Source organism: Mixophyes fleayi, chromosome 8 (assembly GCF_038048845.1).
Source record: "Mixophyes fleayi isolate aMixFle1 chromosome 8, aMixFle1.hap1, whole genome shotgun sequence".
Taxonomy (NCBI): domain Eukaryota; kingdom Metazoa; phylum Chordata; class Amphibia; order Anura; family Limnodynastidae; genus Mixophyes; species Mixophyes fleayi.
Genome location: NC_134409.1, coordinates 47505213 through 47528635, shown reverse-complemented (window position 1 = coordinate 47528635; position 23423 = coordinate 47505213). Strand labels below are relative to the sequence as shown.

The 23423-nt window shown below is 41.0% G+C and overlaps 1 long non-coding RNA gene across 1 annotated transcript in view; it reads left to right on the top strand.

Annotated features, from left to right (window-relative positions):
• The first annotated feature begins 829 nt into the window (after positions 1-829).
• The window catches only part of LOC142100068 (uncharacterized), a 147354-nt gene continuing 124760 nt past the window's right edge, over positions 830-23423 (top strand). The window contains exons 1-3 of the long non-coding RNA XR_012678684.1: positions 830-915; positions 2977-3069; positions 16075-16151. This is a non-coding gene — a long non-coding RNA (uncharacterized LOC142100068). The remainder of the gene's footprint in view (positions 916-2976; positions 3070-16074; positions 16152-23423) is intronic.

Here is a 23423-nt window from a genome sequence, read left to right as displayed (position 1 = left end):
TGGCATTTGTGAATTTTTGGTACTACTGTGTGGGATAACATTGCGGTCACTCCTGTGTGGCATAATATTGTTTGGGGGCACTAATGTGTGGGATAACATTGGGGGAACTCATGTGTGGCATAATATTGTTTGGGGGCACTCCTGTGTGGCATAATATTGTTTGGGGGCACTAATGTGTGGGATAACATTGGGGGCACTCCTATGTGGCATAATATTGTTTGGGGGCAATACTGTGTGGCATAATATTGTTTGGGGGCACTACTGTGTGGCATAGGGGGACTGACTATACTAAACTATAGGTGGGCTGCCATTCTACACTAAACTATAGTGAGGGGGGCTGCCTATGCTAAACTATAGTGAGGGGGGCTGCCTATGCTAAACTAAAGTGAGGGTTTCTGCCTATGCTAAACTAGAGTGAGGGGGCTGCCTATGCTAAACTATAATGAGGAAGGGGGCTGCCTGTGCTAAACTATAGGGAGGGGGGCTGCACAGAGAACACTATAGGGAGGGGGTGATGGGACCTTTAATTTAATGCTGAGGTGTTTTGGGTCTATAATTGAATGTGGGGCTGAGTGTGGGAGGAGGGCTATCTATTAAATGTGAATATTATTTAATGCTGGGAATGTTTGTGGGAAATGGATGTATTAAATGTAAATGCTATTAATTTATTGCTGGGGTTGTTTGGAGGGAGGGTATCAGGTTTATTTATTAAATGGGAATAATATTAATTTAATTTTGGGTCTGGAGGAAGGCCTAAGTATTAATTGTGGGTCCTATTTATTTAATGTCGAGGCTGGTTGGAATTTTCTAAATGGGCCCTTATTTTTTCCAAATAGGGCCCTCAACATTCCAGGATCCAGACAAGCCACAACTAAAGAAACCAGCAGCCACAGATGGTAAAAGTGACAAGAACAGGTAATGTTCTGAGTCTAGTGCCGGCTTGGCTAACCTGTGGCACTCCAGGTGTTGTGAAACTGGCAGATCTTTGCGGAAATCTGTGTGCCCTAGGACAAATGAATTCATGTGACATTGCCAAAGAGGAACTTGTACTGTGCATTGGCAGTACAGAGCAACAAAAAAGGGCTTATGGAATGTAGTTTTTACTTGTCAAGTATAGTTGTTTGCTCCAAAGCATTGTAATGTTACACCTATCATGGCACAGTAATTTTTTACAAAGTGCATTGTAAAATTGTTCTTGTGAATCTGTGTACGGGTGGGGGGATTTTAAGGGTTTTGCATAATTGACTGCACTTTCGGTTACAATTACACCAACAGCACTGAGCACACATTCAGGTAATAAGAGTTTCAATGGCCAATTTGGATAATTCTGGCCACTAAAGCATATTCTGCCAGTATCTCAGCAGAACATAATGAAATGTAAGTAGTGTACAGGTATGCTTCCATCGTTTTCTGTCCATAAGTTGCAGAGGTAGGTGGTTCTTCATCTCATATTTCAAAAAACTTTTGCATAGCTCCCATAAAAGTATATATTTTTTGGTTTAGTAATAGATTTTAGTTTTGGTGACTGTTTACTGAATTACATTACTATGTTTTTTAACACCGACACATTTTTTTCTTTGATATATTTATATTTTTGCTGTAGCGTGACTGAAGTTTGTGTAAGTATTTTTGACAATGCACAAGCATTGATCCCCTTTCATAGAGCGCATTTTCCGCATTTAGCATAGCAAATACACTGCTTAGTATCACAATTAATTTTGTATTTGTACACCTATGTAACAGATGAAAAATATTTATAATTTAATAATTATGCTTTGCACCAGTCGGTGTGTTTTAACAAATATAATATTGAAGATCATAATACATTTCCTGTGTAGTTATATTCCTAGATAGCTAATGACAATAATAACTATGGAAAACAGGCAGGCAATGGTGCAATACTGTATACATAATTATGTAGCAAATGCAGTGCACACGTGTGAACAGTAGTCTGGGCTGCTCTGTCACAGTCATAGAGAGAATCCAGACATTTTCCACTAGTACAATGTAGGAAGAATGAGTGTTTTTTTTATACAGCTGCTAAACTCTGCAAATCACAGCTATATTTCTGTATGCCAGTGGTGGATCCAGGGGGGGGCGATTAGGGGCAATTGCCCCCCCCTAGCAGGGACTTGCTGCTGACGGCTGCACAATATGTGCAGGTCCGGGGGCGATTTAGGCCCCACCCCCTTTCTGATATCTAAGGCTGCTAGCGGCTGCACAATATGTGCAGGTCCATTCGGCAGTGACAGGCAAGGAGAGTGTGCTGCCCGGCTGCTCTAATTGTGTTTTAAACACAATCAGAGCAGCCGGGCAGCACACTGTCCCTGCCTGTTATTGCCGAGCGGACCTGCACATGTACAGCCGCCGGCAGCCTTAGATGTCAGAAAGGGGGTGGAGCCTAAATCGCCCCGGTACAACAATTTTCTAGATCCGCCCATCTAGAAAATACACTAATTCAGAAAACTACAGTTCCCCAGACTGCCTCTGGAAAGTTAAATGCAAATTGTGTCTGCCATTTTGGGATCGACAAACTGCAATGAATCAACTTTAAGGTTCCAGGAGATTCTTAGGAAAAAGGGGAGGAAACAAAATGTACTGGCTAGTGTGGGAAGTGATGTATGTGACTGCTGGCTGAGCTAATGAAGGATGTTCCCACAAAGAGCCACTGAATGCTATGGCTGAATTGTTGCCCTGAGGGATGTCTGCAGCCTACCCAGAAACAAGCACCTTTGCAGTATAGGAAAAGAAACTTATCTGTCTTCATTTGAGTCCTGCTGACATCTCATGGGCAGACACAATTTGCATTTAACTTCCCAGAGGCACTCTGGGAAACTGTAGTTTTTTGAATGAGTGCATACAGTAATATACCTGTGATTTGTCGAGTATTTAAGAGCTATGGACATGTGACATGCCTTATTTGTTGCTGATTGACTTCTTTACATTCCATGCACTGTAATTAGCTTGATTCTCCAGTTGGGGATATCTTTTTGGCAACTGTTTGGTGGATCAAGATCATTTGGATGAATTTCAGAATCAGCAAATCAATTTGCTAATTCCTGCTATCAGGTCAGTGCAAAGTATTTCTAGGCTTATTGTGACAACTATACTACTTTACTGTAACTTTGTTTTGTGGTTAATAAAGTTTTTTTAAAAGACATAGACAGGAAATTAGAACTGACATTTGGTGATATGTGTGTTGCTGCAGTGTAGTAAAATCATGCTTGCCTACTCTCCCGGAATTTCCGGGAGGCTCCCAAAATTCGGGGAGTCCTCCTGGACTCCCGGAAGAGTAAGCAAACCTCCCGGATCCTATAAAATGACGAAATTCACGGCATTGAATAGCGGTAGGCGGTGCTTAATCACGTCATTAAGAATCATTCCCAGCTATTCAATACCTTTAATTTCTGTAATTTTAGTGCGGGTAGGGCTGTAGTGATGCAACAACTTTGTCACGTCCCCTCCTACTCTCTGTCACATGACCTGTTTTCCAGGATCTCCCGGAGTACAGATTTAAAAGTAGGCATGTCTGAGTAAAATGTGCTCTATAATTAAAGCATCTTTAACTTCAATATGCCTGAATTTTCAGCTGCTAACAGGTTATGGTCACAGCACAACAAATGTTTAACAAAAAAAGTCAGATGCTTCCGAAAAATGGCTGTTAATAGCAACGCAAAGAAGTTCACAGTGGCCAATCTGGCAAACCAGAACCAGTAAATAAAAGTTTAAAGGGAAGATACTGCTAATTAGGGAAGGTATGTGGAAAGAGAGCAGACCTATTCCACTCCCAGATAATTTGATCAAAAAGACCAAAGTATCATCTCCCTTAGCATAGATGGTGATCGACCATTAGGAACCTCAATGCTGTAACATTGAAGCTCTTTCTGACCTGCTAACTTTTATCCTTTATTTGCTTTTTGATTGATCTTTTGTAATTAATCCCAATACCCATCTGCATTTCTTTAGTCTGCCCCACCCCCCATCCCATCTCCCTCTTTTGAACACCTTTCAAATTTTTTTTAAAAAGTTTGGAAAGCTAGTATGACATATTGAAAGAAGCAAAGTATTAACAGAAGGTCAAACATACTTTAAAGGAGAATGGCAACACTTCAGACTTTGAGGCTGCTTTTAGCATTAGTGTGGGTGCATCATCAATACATACAAGTCATATGCTTAATAATAAAAAGCTACTTCTCTCACCTTGACTGTGTGGAACTCAATATGTAGACTGTGCTATGAAAAATCTCAAAGATCGGATATACGAACATCAGCAGCCGATTAAAAGTACCACACACATCATACTATATGTCATACTTTTTCTGAGACCCATAATGCAAATGCAGTCTATTTAAACTCTAACGGCCTGAATCATTAAGAAAAGTAAAGCAAAAAAAGAAGTAATTTTGTACCTTGGTAAAACCATGTTGCATTGGAGGGGGAAGCAAATTTTAAATGTGGGGACAGATTTATAGTTGGAGTAGGACATGTCTTAGATTAACTTTAAATTCAGTGTAAAAATAAAGCCATTGAGTATTTGTGTGCTACATGAAAAAACAGCCAGTATTTAACTTATGTGCAAAATAATAAACTACTTTGCACCCCTTGCATTGCAACATGGTTTGTCCAGAAGCAAAGTTACTCCCTTTTTTTGCTTTACTTTCCTTAATGATGTGGAACCTATTGGATTTACACTCTTAACACCTTTGCCCATTGTGGGTTTAATGACACATTTGATGTTAATGTTTTTTTTTTTAGAAAGTTAGATAATCTTTAGGAATTACTTTCATGCTTTCGAATTGTGACATATATTGTATATTATACAGACTTTCTGTATGCACTTATATAAATTGTTTCCTCACTAGCTGGCCCATGTAGAGTGTTCTCCATTGCCTATAAAAGGAGGTCCTATTTGAAAAACGTAGCAGGGAGGACAGTGATGGAAGGGTTAACGTATTACAAGCCTAGTTACCTTGTGGGCTGTAATTGCATATTTCTCTTTCATCCATCTGGGGGACACTCCTTAACCATGGGGTTGAGTCGGGGGGGGGGGGGGGGGGAGTCTGGCACCCAAAGAGTTAACTTTTTTCAGCTGACAGCATATCACCCCCGCCAATTCCCACATACCTCAGTTTGAATTGGGTGCCCTTGGAAGAAGGTTGCACCTGAAGAGCTCCAAGAGAGACAGTGAACAGGGTTCACTGGTTAAAGGCTTTTTCCTTTTCTTTTGCAGTTTTTTTCTTTTGACAGTGGCGAGAGGCTCCGTGCAAACGGAGCTGACTCGTGGGAGAAGCGCCTGTCGGGGTGGGGGGGGGGGTTGCGGCCCCGCTGACAGAGAGGTAAGAAGCGCTTCTCACAGCGGGAAGCAGTCGGCAAGAGACTCTCCCCGCTGATGCAGGACGGGCGCTGCCATTAGGCAGAGAGCGCCTTTACTGCTGAGGTTCCCCGCAAGCCAGCTGGAGTATACTAAGTTCGTCCTCCCATGGGAATGGGAGTGAATTCTTGAGGATGGCGCGCTTTGAGTAGCGCTAGCGGGGAACACATTCTAACAGGTTTTCCCCTAATATAAGAGAAAGGGCAAAACGCTGTTAGGGGAATGTGTTTGAGGAACACCGCTTCCCCCCCCCCCCTGCTGAGTGAGCACGTGGAAGATCCCTTTTTTGGCGCCAAGCTTCAAAAGGAGGACAGTTGTAGCAGTCATTTGAAGAGAAGTGCACTGTTGACACATATCTTCCATGCTAAGTATCACTTTGTTTCTTCTGTATATGCATGTGTATTATAAGACTATGAGGTGTTGAGAGAACTGTGTTTAAGGAAAACTATAAAGTTCTCTCTAAACCTGTCTTATTTAATCAGAAATACTATGATATGTTAAATAACCTAGTCTGTATTTTCTGATAAAGGCTGTGGAAGTGTTTGGGCGTGCCAAATGTAATGCTAAATGGGCCCAGGTGTTCTGTGCTAATTGCAGTCATTACTGAAAAACCTGCTGCAGCCTTTCAGCTTGACTAATTATACCTTATACTCTCTATACAGAGGAAAAGGAACAGAAATACTATCTTTTGACTGGTTCATAGATAAATATGTATCTGTATTTTGCGGTGTGGTAGCAAAATGTGAGAAAGATAAAGCAACAGGATTTCACCTAAGTAGATTGGGGAAATCACTGTTAGCAGAGACACAGAAGGAGATTCCAGTGGAAGGGGAATGTGTTGAGAAACACCTCTTCCCCTCCCCCGCTGAGTGAGCACGTGGAAGATCCCTTTTTGGCGAAAAGCTTCAAAAGGAGGACAGTTGCAGCAGTCATTTGAAGAGAAGTGCACTGTTGACACATATCTTCCCCGCTGAGTATCACTTTTATTTTTCTTCTGTGTGTATGTGTGTGCATGTGTAGACATGTATATTATAAGACAATGATGTGTTGAGAGAACTGTTGTTTATGAGAAAACTATAAAGTTCTCCAAGCCTGTCTTATTTAAATCAGAAATAGTATGATATGTTAATATAACCTAATCTATATTTACTGATAAATTGGAGAAGTGATTGTGAATTTTGAAACGTGATTTAGTTTTTCTTATCTTGTGATGGCAGATAAAAACACAAAAGTGGAAGCTGCTCAAATCAATTTATAGGCCATAACAGGTGCTTGAAAGGGTGGAGTTATCCTGCAAGGAAACTACACCCAACATTTTTTCACCCAGCACACTGCAATAGCCAGCAACAGATCTGCCATTTCTACTGTAGATAAAAATGCAAAAGTCTTTGTTGCACACATTTGCAAATGTATGTTTAAGCCATCCGCCACGCCAAGGCGCTTTTGCTAATAGGATGGTCCTACTCTAAACAATGAGAGTCCCATATATTTGCGCCATACATATGTGTTTTTAAATTGAGAGCCAACTTACCAAAGAGGTACCCCAGAAGCCTCCAAACAGCAATTCAGTGCCAGTACCCCCTCTCAGCTACTGACACCAACATGCCTCTCAGACAAATACAAAAGTGGAAGCTGCTCAAATCAATTTATAGGCCATAACAGGTGCTTGAAAGGGTGGGGTTATCCTGCAAGGAAACTACACACAACATTTTTTCCCCCAGCACACTGCAATAGCCAGCAACAGATCTGCCATTTCTACTGTAGATAAAAATGCAAAAGTCTTTGTTGCACACATTTGCAAATGTATGTTTAAGCCATCCGCCACGCCAAGGCGCTTTTGCTAATAGGATGGTCCTACTCTAAACAATGAGAGTCCCATATATTTGGGCCATACATATGTGTTTTTAAATTGAGAGCCAACTTACCAAAGAGGTACCCCAGAAACCTCCAAACAGCAATTCAGTGCCAGTACCCCCTCTCAGCTACTGACACCAACATGCCTCTCAGACAAATACAAAAGTGGAAGCTGCTCAAATCAATTTATAGGCCATAACAGGTGCTTGAAAGGGTGGGGTTATCCTGCAAGGAAACTACACACAACATTTTTTCCCCCAGCACACTGCAATAGTGTCACGGGCACTAGGAGTCTTTACCCAGGGATCACCAGGTGATAAGCTTACCAGAGCAGTATAGGTGGTAATATGGTACTCTGGTAGCGGGGTGATCACGGAACAGGAGACAGCAGATGATAGAGATGCTCGGGAAAGTCTATGACTAGCAGCACTGGTAATATATATGTAGTAATACACGAGGAACTGAATGGACAAAGGACACGTGAGGGTAGTCAGTGGTCTGCGGTAGCAAGTTGTACCACTGCTATAGTGAGGAGGAATGTCCAACAGAAACGAGGAGGTGATGAGAGTCAGCGGTCTGCGTTTAGCAAGTTGTACCGCTGTCTGGGTGAAGGAATGGGATCCAGGTGAAGGTATCCGGGAAGTCAGTGGTCTGCGTTAGCAAGTTGTACTACTGCTATGTGAGAGGACACTGGAACAGGTGACACTGGAAACAGGAACCAGTGGTCTGCCTCTAGCAAGTTGTACCACTGAATATATATGTGAGGAGGAGCACGGGGAGAGACTGCAATACAGAGGATACACGGGCACCTTGAACTTGATCCACAATGAAATGCACAATATAGTAATGACTGAACAGTACTGCAATAATGCAAAGTCATAGAAACTATCCGGGCAAAAGATAACACAGTCAATGATGGCAAAAGTCTCAGCGGATAGTAAGCTCCAGAGGAGAACAACTCAGTCCAGCAAGATATGCAATACACCAGCACAGTCAATGAGAAGTATGCATACCGTGGTTCAGGAGCAGGCTGTCAGACAGGAGTGCAGAGATACCTGAACGGCTGGAGGCCGGCAGGATGCGAAGTCCCTGGAGGGTGAAGCGGTAATCAAGTAGGTGCAGCGCACAGGTAGGTAGACCAGCAGGGGAACAAATACTCAGGAAGCAGTAGTATGTAGAACTGGACTCCTGGAGGACCCTGCTTTCATCTTGTCTAGACCATCACTATGGTCTAGACAAGATGAAAGCAGTGAGGCGCAGATCCGATGCAGACTGGCGAGTAGAGACCAGCAGGAACACTAAGAAGCACGGAGAGCGGATCAGCTGCTGCAGACACGAGTAGAACTGAGGAGTAGCAGCCAGCAGGACTCTGCAGGTACACGGAGGTAGCGGATAGCAACCAGCAGGTGCAGCCACGATGAAACACGGGAGAGTAGAGCTGAGCTGGAACTGTTGAGCACGGAGAGCAGCGGATAGGAATCAGTTGTAGCAGTCTCGAGGAAACACGGGAGAGTTGAGATGAGCTGAAGACTGTAGTGCACGGAGGCAGCAGATAGGAATCAGCTAACAGTCACGATGAAACACAGCAGAGTTGAAGTAGTCTGAAGACTGTAGTGCACGGAGGCAGCGGATAGGAATCAGCTAACAGTCACGATGAAACACAGCAGAGTTGAAGTGGTCTGAAGACTGTAGTGCACGGAGGCAGCGGATAGGAATCAGCTAACAGTCACGATGAAACACAGGAGAGTTGAAGTGGTCTGAAGACTGTAGTGCACGGAGGCAGCGGATAGGAATCAGCTAACAGTCACGATGAAACACAGGAGAGTAGAAGTGGTCTGGAAACCACAGGAATCAGCAGCGCTGAATACACGAGGAAACACAGGACACCTTCAGAGGCTCATGGGGAATGAGACTCCAAGATCAGGCAACGAGGTATGGACAGCAGGTGCTTTAAATAGGGAGTGTTGCCTGATCAGCCAATTAAGTTAAAGGAACAGGTACTGAAGGTTTTGAAAGGGCTGCGCATGCGCAGACCCTCAGGATGGTGGACGGCCACGGTTCCTAAACACACGGGAAGAAGCACTCACAGTCTGGTGAGTGACAAATAGCCAGCAACAGATCTGCCATTTCCACTGTAGATAAAAATGCAAAAGTCTTTGTTGCACACATTTGCAAATGTATGTTTAAGCCATCCGCCACGCCAAGGCGCTTTTGCTAATAGGATGGTCCTACTCTAAACAATGAGAGTCCCATATATTTGCGCCATACATATGTGTTTTTAAATTGAGAGCCAACTTACCAAAGAGGTACCCCAGAAGCCTCCAAACAGCAATTCAGTGCCAGTACCCCCTCTCAGCTACTGACACCAACATGCCTCTCAGACAAATACAAAAGTGGAAGCTGCTCAAATCAATTTATAGGCCATAACAGGTGCTTGAAAGGGTGGGGTTATCCTGCAAGGAAACTACACACAACATTTTTTCCCCCAGCACACTGCAATAGCCAGCAACAGATCTGCAATTTCTACTGTAGATAAAAATGCAAAAGTCTTTGTTGCACACATTTGCAAATGTATGTTTAAGCCATCCGCCACGCCAAGGCGCTTTTGTTAATAGGATAAAAGCAAAACAACACGTACCAAACATAATGTCTGTTCAAAATGTAATGTTAAACTAACAAGTGAACGGCTGGATCAGGGGGGGCTCTGTGCAGCCTGCACTGTGGCTTCCGTGGAACAGCCTATAGACGCCTCCACCATAACGGTAGATCCTCCTGAGTGGGCGGCTGCCTTAACACAGGGAGTTAATACCCTTGTAAATCTGTTATCTAAACCAGTTGAGATCCCAGCTACATCTGTGGTTTCTCAGGGTATAACAGTAGGAATGACAGATGAGTCATTTTCCCCAGGGGTCGGTGTATTTCCCTCCCCAGCCCTCCCGGGGATTTCCCAGATGTGAGAGGTGGGTTGGTCACCGGTGGCTAAAAGCCTGGACCAGCTTACACATCTACTGGAGAACCCCAGACACAAGAGTAGTGTTAAAAGACGTAGACAAACAGCTAAAGCGCTGTGGTCAGTGTCAGACTCTGAGAGTTCCTCAGAGGAGGAGGGGGAATTGTTGGACGATTCAGATGTGTCCATTATAGAGTCAGAAGGAAACTCTAGGCACCAGGGTATGGACGATCTGGTAAGAACAGTTCGTCAGACCCTGGGGTTTGCTGACGTAGAGGAGACGAAGTCTTTGGACCGCTCCTTCTTTAAGAAGGCTTGTAAGCAGGTGGTCAGGTTCCCTCCCTCAGCTGAGTTGAGGGATATTGTAGAGGCCTCTTGGAAATATCCAGATAAAAGGTTCTCTATGCCAAGGAAGTTTGGCGTATTGTATCCCCTTCAGGAGGAGGATATGACCCGTTGGGAACAGGTGGCAAAGGTAGATATACCTGTGGCGAGATTGGTTCGTCAGACTACACTACCTGTACCCGGGTCAGCGACCTTACAGGACTCGACTGACAAGAAATTAGAATCCCTGCTGAAGTCGATCTTCTCGGCCGCCGGTATTAGCATCAGGCCAGCATTGTCCTCTACCTGGGTAGCTAGGGCCATGGAAGTCTGGGCAGGGCAGTTAGAGTCTGCCTTGCAGGATTCAGATTTACTGCCTCTGGCCATGCAGCTAAGGGAGGCAGCAGGCTATGTATATGAAGTGGCCCATAATTCGGCCTCCATAGCTTCGTCTATTTCAGCTACAGCTGTAGTAGCTAGAATGGCGTTATGGTTAAGGGCTTGGAATGCGGATTCAGAGTCTAAACGATCATTAGAATCCATCCCGTATACGGATGGGATGTTATTTGGTCCAGAATTAGACTCTTGGATTTTACAGGCTTCAGGGGGCAAGGAGACGTCCTTGCCTGAAAATACTCCAAGACCTAGGGCTAGGCCTAGGTTTAGTTCTTTCAGACAGCCTCCTTACGGGAGCGGGTCTGGCAGAGGCCAGACTACTGATCCAGGGGCCGTGGAATCCAGGAGACAGTCCCGTAGGGGAAGGTCATCCTTTGCCCCTGTGGCACGGAGAGCTTCTTCCGCCAAGCTGCTGGATAGACCAGCAGCATGACTACCACCCACCTCTGGTTCCAGAGGGTGAGGTGGGAGGACGGCTGCTTGGGTTTGCCCGGCAGCAGACAGGGTCCTCGGTAGACGAGTAGGTCCAGAATATCGTGATAGAATTCATGGGACCAGCTCACCTCAGGTTTTGGAAAAAATTACCTTGCTGGCTTCTGTCAAATCAGAAAGAGCTCAGGGCTGTCGATTTGCTTCGTTCAGACGAAACTATACAGGCTTAGAATTTCCAGTAGGGGAAAAGGTTTTAGTCACACCCATTCAGGGTGCTAAGGCTAGACGAGCTGTTCAGTCTATGACCGAACTTCTAGAGTCTGAAAGGGTCACAGAGAATCCCTTGTCTAAGAATGAGTATCTTGAGACTAGTGAGGGACTTGGTACGCAGCAGAAGGTTGTCTCCACAGGACAAGTTGAGGTCCTAGATGGAGTGGACAGGCAGGATCCTGTCAGACAAGAGGCTGTCAGTAGCCAGGTCTTTGAAGCTGCTGGGAAAGATGGTGACATCTTTCGCGACCTTACCCTGGGCAGGGTCCCATCCCAGAGGAGCATTCCCGTGCTCGAGGTACCAGTGGAGGATGTAGGTCCTCAGCTGGTGGTTGCTGGACAAGAACCAAACAGTAGAACAAAGGCAAATAAATATTTGGACGTAGTGAGGGCATTACGTATATATGTTAAGAGATCTGCAAAGATACGTAAGACAGAGTCTCTATTTGTGTTGGTTGACTTTTCCAAACGGGGATGGCCAGCATCTAAGCAAACTATTGCCAGATGGCTTACCCTGACTATCAGGGAGGCTTATGTCCAAACTATTAATCTCCCTGTGCCAAAATGTATTGTTGCCCATTGTAGCCCGTCGGTTGGGGCGTCTTGGGCGGCTCGTAATGGAGCCACGGCGGACCAGCTGTGCAGAGCAGCCACCTGGTCCTCGGTCCATACCTTTACGAAATTCTACCAATTTAATATATTTGCGTTTGGGGACGCCTCCTTTGGCCGTAGTGTTCTGGGTGCAAGGAGATCAGAGCGGTCCCACCCTTCAGAGGGATTGCTTTTGTAGGTCCCCATGGTTAAGGAGTGTCCCCCAGATGGATGAAAGAGAAAACGGGATTTATACTTACGATAAATCTTTTTCTCTGAGTCCATCTGGGGGACACTCAGATCCCCCCCCGTATTTTTGTTATTTTGTCTCCACTCCCCCCTCTGTTGAGTGGTGTGTCTTGGTTGATTGGCCTATCTTCCTAATGGCTTTTGTAATCAAACTGAGGTATGTGGGATTTGGCGGGGGTGATATGCTGTCAGCTGAAAAAAGTTAACTCTTTGGGTGCCTGACTCCTCCCCCGACTCAACCCCATGGTTAAGGAGTGTCCCCCAGATGGACTCAGAGAAAAAGATTTATCGTAAGTATAAATCCTGTTATTTTATATTGTTAACAATAAATTCTTTGCAGCACCTGATCTATTTAAGAGCTTTTCAGCTATGCCTTCAAAGGTTTGCTACCTCACCACCAGCGGCAGCAGCTGGAGTTACCTACATTTAATGAATTCAAAGGTTGTATAAGAATAGGAGAAGTGGCACTATGTAGACAAGTGTGACAGAGAGAAAACAATTCCAGACACAAATCTTTAAATCCTGGATATGTTTCTATCTATCTATCTATCTATCTATCTATCTATCTATCTCACATCAATGTCATCTATCCATCTATCTATCTATCTATCTATCTATCTATCTATCTATCTATCTATCTATCTATCTCACATCAATGTCATCTATCTATCTATCTATCTCACATTAATGTATTTTATCTATCTATCTCTCTATCTCTCTATCTCTCTATCTCTCTATCTATCTATCTATCTATCTATCTCTATCTAATATCGTTCTGTCTAATATCTATTTATCTCATATCTGTCTCTCCCATGAATGTATTCTATCTATCTATCTATCTATCTATCTATCTATCTATCATCATTGTATTATTCTATCTATCTATCTATCTCTATCTAATATCGTTCTGTCTAATATCTGTTTATCTCTATCCATCTATCTCACATCAATGTATCTATCTATCTATCTATCTATCTATCTATCTATCCAATATCTTTCTGTCTAATATATATTTATATCATACCTATCTATCTCTCACATCAATGTATTCTTCTATCTATCTATCTATCTATCTATCTATCTATCTATCTCACATCAATATATACATCTATCTATCGATCTATCTATCTATTTCACATCAAGGTATTCTTCTATCTATCATCTATTTATATCATATTTTTCTGTCATATCTATTTATCTCATATCTATCTATCTATCTATCTATCTATCTATCTATCTATCTCTATCTAATATCGTTCTGTCTAATATATATTTATATCATACCTATCTATCTCTCACATCAATGTATTCTTCTATCTATCTATCTCACATCAATATATACATCTATCTATCGATCTATCTCATATCTTTCTGTCTAATATCTATCTATATATCTCACATCAATGTATTTTATCTATCTATCTATCTATCTATCTATCTATTTCACATCAAGGTATTATTCTATCTATCATCTATTTATATCATATTTTTCTGTCATATCTATTTATCTCATATCTATCTATCTATCTATCTATCTATCTATCTATCTATTTATCTATCTATCCATCACACATCAATGTATTCTTCTGTCTATCTATCTATCATCTATTTATATCATATTTTTCTGTCTTAGATCTATTTATTTCATATCTATCTATCTATCTATCTATCTATTTATATATATATAGCACATTAATCTATTATTCTATCTATGTATCTATCTATGTATCTATCTATCTTACATCAATGTGTCTATCTATCTATCTATCTATCTCACATCAATGTCATCTATCTATCTATCTCACATCAATGTATTCTATCTATCTATCTTTCTAAAATCGTTCTGTCTAATATCTATTTATCTCATATCTGTCTCTCCCATGAATGTATTCTATCTATCTATCTATCTATCATCATTGTATTATTCTATCTATCTATCTATCTCAATCTAATATCGTTCTGTCTAATATCTATTTTTCTCATATCTATCTATCCATCTATCTATCTATATATCTATCTCTCACATCAATGTATTCTATCTATCTATCTATCTATCTATCTATCTATCTATCTATCTATCTATCGATCTTACATCAATGTATTATTCTATCTATCTATCTATCTTAATCTAATATTGTTCTGTCTAATATCTATTTTTCTCATTTCTATCTATCTATCTATCTATCTATCTATCTATCTATCTATCTATCTATCTATCTATCTCTCACATCAAGGTATTCCATCTATCTTTCTATCTATCTATCGATCTTACATCAATGTATTATCCTATCTACCTATCTATCTATCTATCTATCTATCTATCTATCTATCTATCTATCTATCTATCTCTAATATCGTTCTGTCTAATATCTATTTTTATCTATCTATCTATTTATCTTACATATTTGTACTGCACATATACACAAGTTCTAGTGTTTTGCAATGGAGATAGAAGACAGTATCCTAGCCCACCTTGGATTAAACACTATGTGACCACGTGCAGCAGGCCAGTCCTAATGTGATAACATCTCGCCCAAAATAGTACATGCATTGTGCACCACCAGAGATCCAGTTACTCGGCACTGGCTGGCAGAGCCGAGTTCAAGCTGGGGGTGACTAGTCAGACGCATTAAAAGGTTTTGTTATTGAAACCCTATATGTGGCATGCCTGCCGGGCCCTGCAGGGGCTTCTCTACAGCGCAGACAGATTCATATCATTCAAACCTCTGTATTTGCCATTGGGGACTGCAGTCCATTGGCACTATAATCCCCTTTCTTGCATGGAGCTGGCCTGAAATTAATAGACACATGACAAAATCCAAATTGAGGAGCAAACTACTTTGAAATTAGGTTAATATATCAGTACAGGCTGTACAGGTACTTGAGGTCCAGCACTAATTGACAAGGTGCTTGAGCCCTCTGAACAGAAATGTAGGATCTATTAAAGTAAGTGGAATAAATATGAAAGCAAACATTGTGCACTAATTGTCTTTAATTGAGTTTAACAGAAGAAACTGTCCTGTAGCCTAGTAAAAAATAACAATAAAGCAGCAACCTTTAATAAACTCTGGCTTAACAGACATGACTCCATCCTATGGAGGAGGGCGTAGCCTAAGAGAATGAAATTAAGCTGAAAATTTGGTAAAGCGTAGTAATCACAAGTAATAAATAAAAGCACAAAAATACATTTCTGCTACTCTTAGTGAAATAAATTATCTAAAATATAATAAGCACAGTAATAATGCTATGTAGCTTATCATACTACTCAAAAAATACTGTGGCCAAGAACAGTGATCTCTAATCCTATCAGTATATACTATATGTCAAAATACCAAACTGCATGTTGTGTAAGTATGTTATGGTCATAAGTGAAGATAAAATGCCTAACTATTATTAAGTTTAGCTTTTCTTTTCTTTTCTTTTCTATTCATGGCTGTAGTGAAATCTATTGTAAATATGAAAAAGTGTGGGGCTCATTGTACTAAATCAAAAACAGGTAACCTGTGGAGGTCCAGGTGTTGTGATACTACAAGTCACAGTATGCACCAACACCAGGTATCGTCACTATAAAGTCTAGTTCATCTATGCTTGTACTTTTTTTTAATATTGCGTTTTGCCTTTTTTTCTTTGGATACAGAGCTAATTGTTGGAGTTTAGAAGAAAAAAAAACGTATTTGCTCCACTGAATGCCAGCATCGAAGGGATTTCAGTGTGGTAAGATTAAGCTAATTCCTCTCCTCAATTCAGACAAACATACTGTTGTACATAGCAGCTGGATGGATAAGCAGAGGGGATCTATGAAAAATCTTAACACATTGCAGCCTTTCTATACCTTCCAGTGTCACTACGCACATCAGTTAATAGAGCAGCAGTAGAAAGAAAAGTTTATTTATTTAGCTCTATGATAGTATTTAAGTGAAAGAGATAAACAATTCTACCACTGTTGTGCAGACTTTGATCTATGTACTATTATATACAAAGAGCCATATTATATTTTGGCACTGTGTGACATAATACCTATGATAAGTGTGGTCTCTGATTCAGTTATTATAAGGTCATTTTGTACACAACTGTAGTATGTGGATACTTATAATTGTCAGAAAACTGTTTGATCTGCTTTACTTCAATTCAATACTGGCTATGGTTTAATGTATTTAAACCATAGATGGAACCTTTAAGATAGCATTTTATCACATACAATAATGCATTCGGTAACGTTCGGTTGGTGGTGGTGCTTGAAAAGACAATGGAAAATGCCAAGTACGCTGAGGCCGTATGAAAAGAGTGTCCTGCGTGCCTCTCCCGTCTATCACAAGCCCAGATCCCTGACATTCCTGTGTACTGTGCCCAGGTGCAGGCTGACTATACCCCCCTTATACACACAGCAGCCCACCTCAGAGATGGGCCTGTCAGAGAGACAAGGTGCCTTTTGTCCTGTCTTGGCCAAAATGAGCCGCAGATTAAAAAGCTCTCCCAAAAAATAACTCATCTGTTTATTGCTACAAAACTGTAACTCCTTTCAGCACCATGGCTCAGTGAGTCCGCTGCCTTGTTTTACGTTATTTTCTCCATCTTTGATCCTTTAACTCAAAGAGTTAAGCAGTGCGCGTCTTACTGAGTTATAATCAGCTATTGTATCTTGACACTGGGCCTTGTATGTCACTATGTATATTTCTCATTACACACCATACATTTTAGAGATAGAGGCTTATGCAATATTTCACACTGACTTAATGTATTTCCACATTTTATTAACAGTCTGTCCATGCTACATGAAGTGCATAAGAAATATTATGGTAAAGGCAACATGCAACTTGCATGCATATTTTACACAAAAACGGCGTCTTTACCATGTGATCTAAAAGCTCGTACACATGGCATTGGAAAATAACACCAGTAAAAGACAAAACCTGGTACTCTGTTCTCGCCTTAACAGAGCATTAGAAGTAGTTTATTAATGCATCTCCAAGCTCACCAGCAGCATAGTTTACTTTGTACTTAAATGAGTTTTACCATAGAGCTTAATTGTATCTTAACCAAGCTTTAATGCTTTTGAACTCTGCAGGCAACATTAAAATTGACACAGAACAAAGTGTCCGCTTTGTTAGAAAGTGTTTACGTACAGGTCCATTCACTTACATTATTTCAGAGATTTATATGTTCTGAGAGCATACATTAAACACATAGGGGCATATTCAATTGTCCTGTTTCCGCGGCACGTTAAAACTATTACCGGTATTACGGTAATAGTTAGGTGGATTTCAGCTCGCGGCTCAGGGAGCCGCGAGCTGAAATCCAGCGAGAAAATTACTGTAATAACGTTTTTTCCGCACACTATTACCGTAATAGCGGTAATAGTCTGTGGAGCGCGAGATTTTCTGCGTTTCCGCCGACAATTGAATATGCCCCTTAAGAGGTAATTCAATTGGCCGCATTTTTCTCGCAGCTCCCTGAGCTGCGAGCAGAAAACCGGGTTAAAAGTACTGTTATAACAGTAATACCTTTAATGCTGCGCTAATTTGGGGGGAATTGAATTCCCCCTTAGAGATATATTTGCTAAACTGAAGGTTTGAAAAAATGGAGATGTTGTCTATAGCAACCAATCAGATTCTAGCTGTCATTTTGTAGATTGTACTAAATAAATGATAACTAAAATCTGATTGGTTGCTATAGGTAACATCTCCACTTGTTCAAATCCGCAGTTTAGTAAATATACTCCTTAGGGGCCTATTTATAAAGCATATTTTTAACTCAAATCATGCAGAAATGCCTGGTTCCACATGATAATGGAAACTTTAAGTATCAAGGAAATTTATCAAAGCAATAGCGCCAGAGAAATCATACATTTCTCCAGCCTTCACTAACTTAGTCCTTAGTAGCACTTTTGTCCTGCTATTTACAGCTATTTACACCATCTGAAGAAGGTGTTAAGCATATCCTACCTTATTCTTTGGCCGACGGAGAGTGTCACCTCTCAGTAGTTGGCAGCTACATATGTACATGTGGTGCAGCCGCACATGCACACTATATACAAGCTGGACAAAATGAAAGTGATGTCTTTTGCCGTAGCAACTAAAGGCATCACTGGGAAGGATGGTACTTTGCCGGGACAGCTGTTTTTCAGAAGTGCTAATAATAAATAGCTCTTATAAATCGGAGCAAAAAGCTGCAAATTAGATTGAAAAATATTGTGGAAAAACCTCGATAATTGGTAAAATGGTCCCTTAGAGGTAGATTTATCAATTTTTCTAAAAAGGAAAAGTGAAGATGTTGCCTACAGCAACCAATCAGATTCTATCTATCCTTTATCTCGCACATTCTAGAAAATGAAGTCTAAAATCTGATTGGCTGCTACGGGCAACACCACTTCCACTTTTCCTTTTTAGAAAGCTTGATACATCAACGCCTAAGACTTGTTTATGGCAACTTACTTATCCTAATAAGAAGTTACATAGACTTCTTGATAAGGTCTCTAAAGAGCTAGATTAAGTTAAAATTGTCTGCTTTTCAAATTTTTGGTAATGACTATTCTATACAGACTTTAAAAGAGTTGTATGTTCTTGGATAGCTCATGCAGCCGAACCATTGTGTGAGCTAATAATCCACTTCAGAAACCTGTTTCTATCTTTTTGGATGTTTTATAACAACATGCTTTGCAGACTACATCATATACCTTAAAAGTAGTAGACACCTACTGTTACATTGTAGAAGGTTGATACATCTATTCCTTACAGTCGACAAGTGAACTCTGATAGTTGACTCTCCTAATTTCCTCCAGATAGTCCATGTAGCATATAGTCCTTGTTGCTCCCACTTGGTTCACAAGGCCAATCCATATCTTGGGTTCAGAGCCTAAAGATTTAAGAGCAACAATCTGCCACAAATAAGGTTTTGGGATGTCTAGAGGATGAATATCTCTTCAATGATTTTTATGCACTCTGTTCCAAACTCCATTTATACGAAAAAATAGACTTTTTATTGCTGAGCCAGGGTCAAAAGCACTTTTCTGTTTAAAGTCTGAATCCAAATATCAAACAGTTAATATCAGCTCTGACAACTCTTCTGAATATACCAATGCCAAATTGACTACTATCTTAAACTCATTTTTTACCATGTGATACCAGGTCTATAGGACTTCCACAAAACATCCCCATACCAGGAAATACACAAGGTAAAGAAATAGTAAAATGCAGAATAATTGCATCATGTCCTCCAAGGTGGAGGACTACCAGGGGCAGGCTGGGCTGGGGCTAGGGGGGCATCTGCCCCCCGAGCCGGTCCCATAGTGGGCTACCCTGGGCTGGGAGACTGGGCCACCTGCATTTTGTTCCTTTAAAATGTTCCCAATAGGCTGCTGAGTCGAGTCTGGTTCCCCGGGCTAAAATTTGCCAGCCCTCCCCTGAGGACTACCCAGGGATTAATTTGTTTCATATATTTATTTTTAGTGTGCAACTCACCTTATTGAATAAAAGAAATCTGATCCGTTCTCATTACAGGTGGATCTATATGCTCTACAATGCAAATTGAATCTAAGAGAACATGATCAGCTAAAAGCTAAGTCAGAAATATAACATAAAAACCATCTACCCCCAACACTACATGGCTTGATAAGGCCCAAACTGAATGTTTTATATGTCCCAACTAGACGAATATTAACAGCTTAATAATACACAAGGACGTACACACGCCCATAGAATGGACATGTTTAAAATTAAACATTGGTCCGACTCTAAATGAAGCCCATTGTGAGCAATATTGTATTTAAAGTTAATGCTGTTCTAAGCAGTGTAAGTGACTATGTTGTGAATTAGAAATTGGGTACACTGATATGCTCATACCCTTTTGTCCAACACCCTCCTCCATTACTCTCAATGTGAAACCTATATAGTTGGTAAAGATCAGACTGCATTTTTTTTTTAAATGAATATTTAATTCAAAATGTACATGAAGGCATTCTATGCTGCCTGCTGAACTGTATCATACCTGATAACTATGCGCATGTCTAGTAAATACAGTCCTGCATGTGACATGGTCTTGTGCCTCACATTATATCCAGCATCAAACATATGATACCTGGCATTGTCCTTTATATAATGCCCAACATCGCCAAGGTGAGATCAGGCCATAAAGTACAAGCTAGAGCCTTACTGATATGTGGGCTGTTTGTATGACCACAATATAGACAGCAGAGTGATTATGACAGATCATAAAAATATAACAAGAACTAAACCCCATACAGCATTCTTTACTGTGACTGATAACGAGGAAAGCAGTTCATATTAATGTGTTGCTCATTTTGATGGTAAAATACATTTACCTCAAAGTTGTTTTCTTTCCCACCAAAAAAAAATCATAAAAAGAGTATGAAATTGATACTTTTGATAGTTGCTTATTAAATCACTGAAATAAGACTGCACGAAGAAGTCATTTTAACTAAACAAAAATAAATATATTAAGATTCTTAATGTTTATAAAGGAAGCAATGAGGATACTACACTGGAGACTAGAAGAAAAGAAAAGCACCTTACACAGAATGACAAAGTAAACTTCACATACCACCATTTACACGTTCATCTTTTATGTGTAAAGATGAACTCCCACTGAATTGGGGACCGTGGGTGTATATATATATATATATATATATATATATATATATATATATATATATATATATATATATATATATATATAAATATATATATAACAGGTTTCTCTGTTTCTCTCCGCACTATCTACCTTGGTAAGAGCCTATAATTTAGTACAATTTGGTCTGATGAGCAGGATGATATATATATATATTTTTTTAATACATGCATAGTGCACAGGATAATATATAATAAATACACAAAACAGCAATCTCCAACCTGATGTCAGGCTCACTTAACGTTATTTTAAGCAGAGACTGTGATAACCTGTAGTTAGGATCAGGGAGAAATCTACTGCCACCTAGGGACAAACCAGGAACCACTAAAACTGCTTACTGCTTTAACACAAAGCAGGTAAATGCCCGTGGACTTATTTGTCTTGAACCTTATAAGTAAAAAATAAATCTAGCAATTAAGTTATTAGTAAACATGATTTTCCCTTTTGTGCAAGATTTCACAATGCTGCACAAAAGATGTACAAATTCACAAGGGCCTGATTTATTAAGGTACGTAAAGGACCGATACGTGTAGAAACAAACCATATGCCAGAGAACGCATCAACATCCAATTAATATCTGAGTGTAAAGGACCCTTACTACAGCCTACTATTTTAGGGGTAGAAAAGGGAGGGGTATGGGCGGATTCAGGTAGTCAATGTACAGCAAGGGTGTACTCAGGGCCGCCATCAGGGGGGTACAGGGGGTACTGTTGTACCGGGCCCGGGCTCACCAGGGGGCCCGGCGGCAGCGCAACACATATTTACCAGGGGGCCCGCTGTCTTCCAGTCTCCGCTGGTCTGCGCTGCTGTCTGTTGTTGTCTTCAGCCTGGCTGTCAGCGTGACAGCCAGGCAGCAGAATGCGATTGCAGTGGTGGAGGAATCATTCCCCTGCAATCATGTGATCTGCCTGTGACAGCCAGGAAGCTGCCAATCATGATCGCAGGGGAATCATTGCTCCGCCCCTGCGATCATGTGATGTTTCCTTCACACTGATCCCGCCGCAGAGGAAGAGGGAGCAGCTGCAACATCTCTGTAACACTAAGTATATTTTACAGATTTTTTTCCAGGTTTTTCTGTTTGGGGGGGGGGGGGGAAACTTATCGGGGAAGGGGAGCTCATCGGGTGGGGGGGGGGGGCCTCATTTGTACCGGGCCCCATGATATCTGATGGCGTCCCTGGGTGTACTGTATAAGTTGTATCACTTGCACCAGTTACAAGTCAGATGTAAGCGCTGATTACTAATGATGACTGTAGTGTATACATGCTATAACATGTCTGCAACCGGGAGCAACTGCAAAAATGTTATGTAGACATTAATAACATCCTAATAAATATATTTTAAGAGGTAAAAAAATGTTTGTCATTAATGACTATATTATTAACAGGCAACATAAATTAAATAGTCTTTTTTTCAAGTGTTCTTTTGTGACTTTATATTCCACATATGTCTTGGACGTATCCTGTAGTGTTCTGTCTGCAGTGTATCTGCGAGATTTCCCTGCCAAATGCGAAACAAGGGGATTATTTCACTGAACAAAATTTTTCTAGTCCGCACATTTGTTAGTTCACTGACATGGTATTGAATCTGGAGGAGCAACATTGGCATCTTCTGGTGGGAGGAGCTGGGGCAGATTGTGGGGTGTACCTTGCTGAATGCAGACTACCTGCAGTAATGCGCCTAATATGCAAAGCACAGTTAGCGAAAAAATATGTGCTGTGTCTGTATAATTTTTTCCAGTTTGTAAATGACCCCAACAGGGTGGCTATATCCTGTAAAATGTTGTGAAACATTTAACATTCTTAATTTTTTTGTTTATTTCCTTAGAGAAAAATAGATTTGATCTTATTGAATGGAGTATTGTTATGATTCACTCATTCCAGTTCATGCATATGTCATTGTATCTAGCGCATACTTGCCCACACGGAGGGGAGGCCATGTGACAAGTGCAGGAGGGGGAGTGGTGACACCAGTGCTTCAACATGGCCCCGCCTCTTGCTATGAAATGCCGAATTTAATGGCATTTGATAGCAGGGGCAGGGCTAGATGTTGTGAAACATGTAATTAAGCCCCACCCCCTCCAAGGCCCGGGAGGATGCCTACTCTTCTGAGAGTCCAGAAGGACTCCTAGAAATTCAGGAACCTCCCGGAAATTCTGGGAGAGGAGGCAAGTAGGATCAAATTAAGGCACAGGAAGCTGGCGTAAAAGAAAGGTTAATATATTTATAATTATAAATGTGTTAAAAAATAAATATTAATGTTAATTTGAATTTTTGCACAGCAACTTTAATGTATATTTCCCTTCAACCACTAATGCTATGCATGCAACTGAATTATCAGTTGT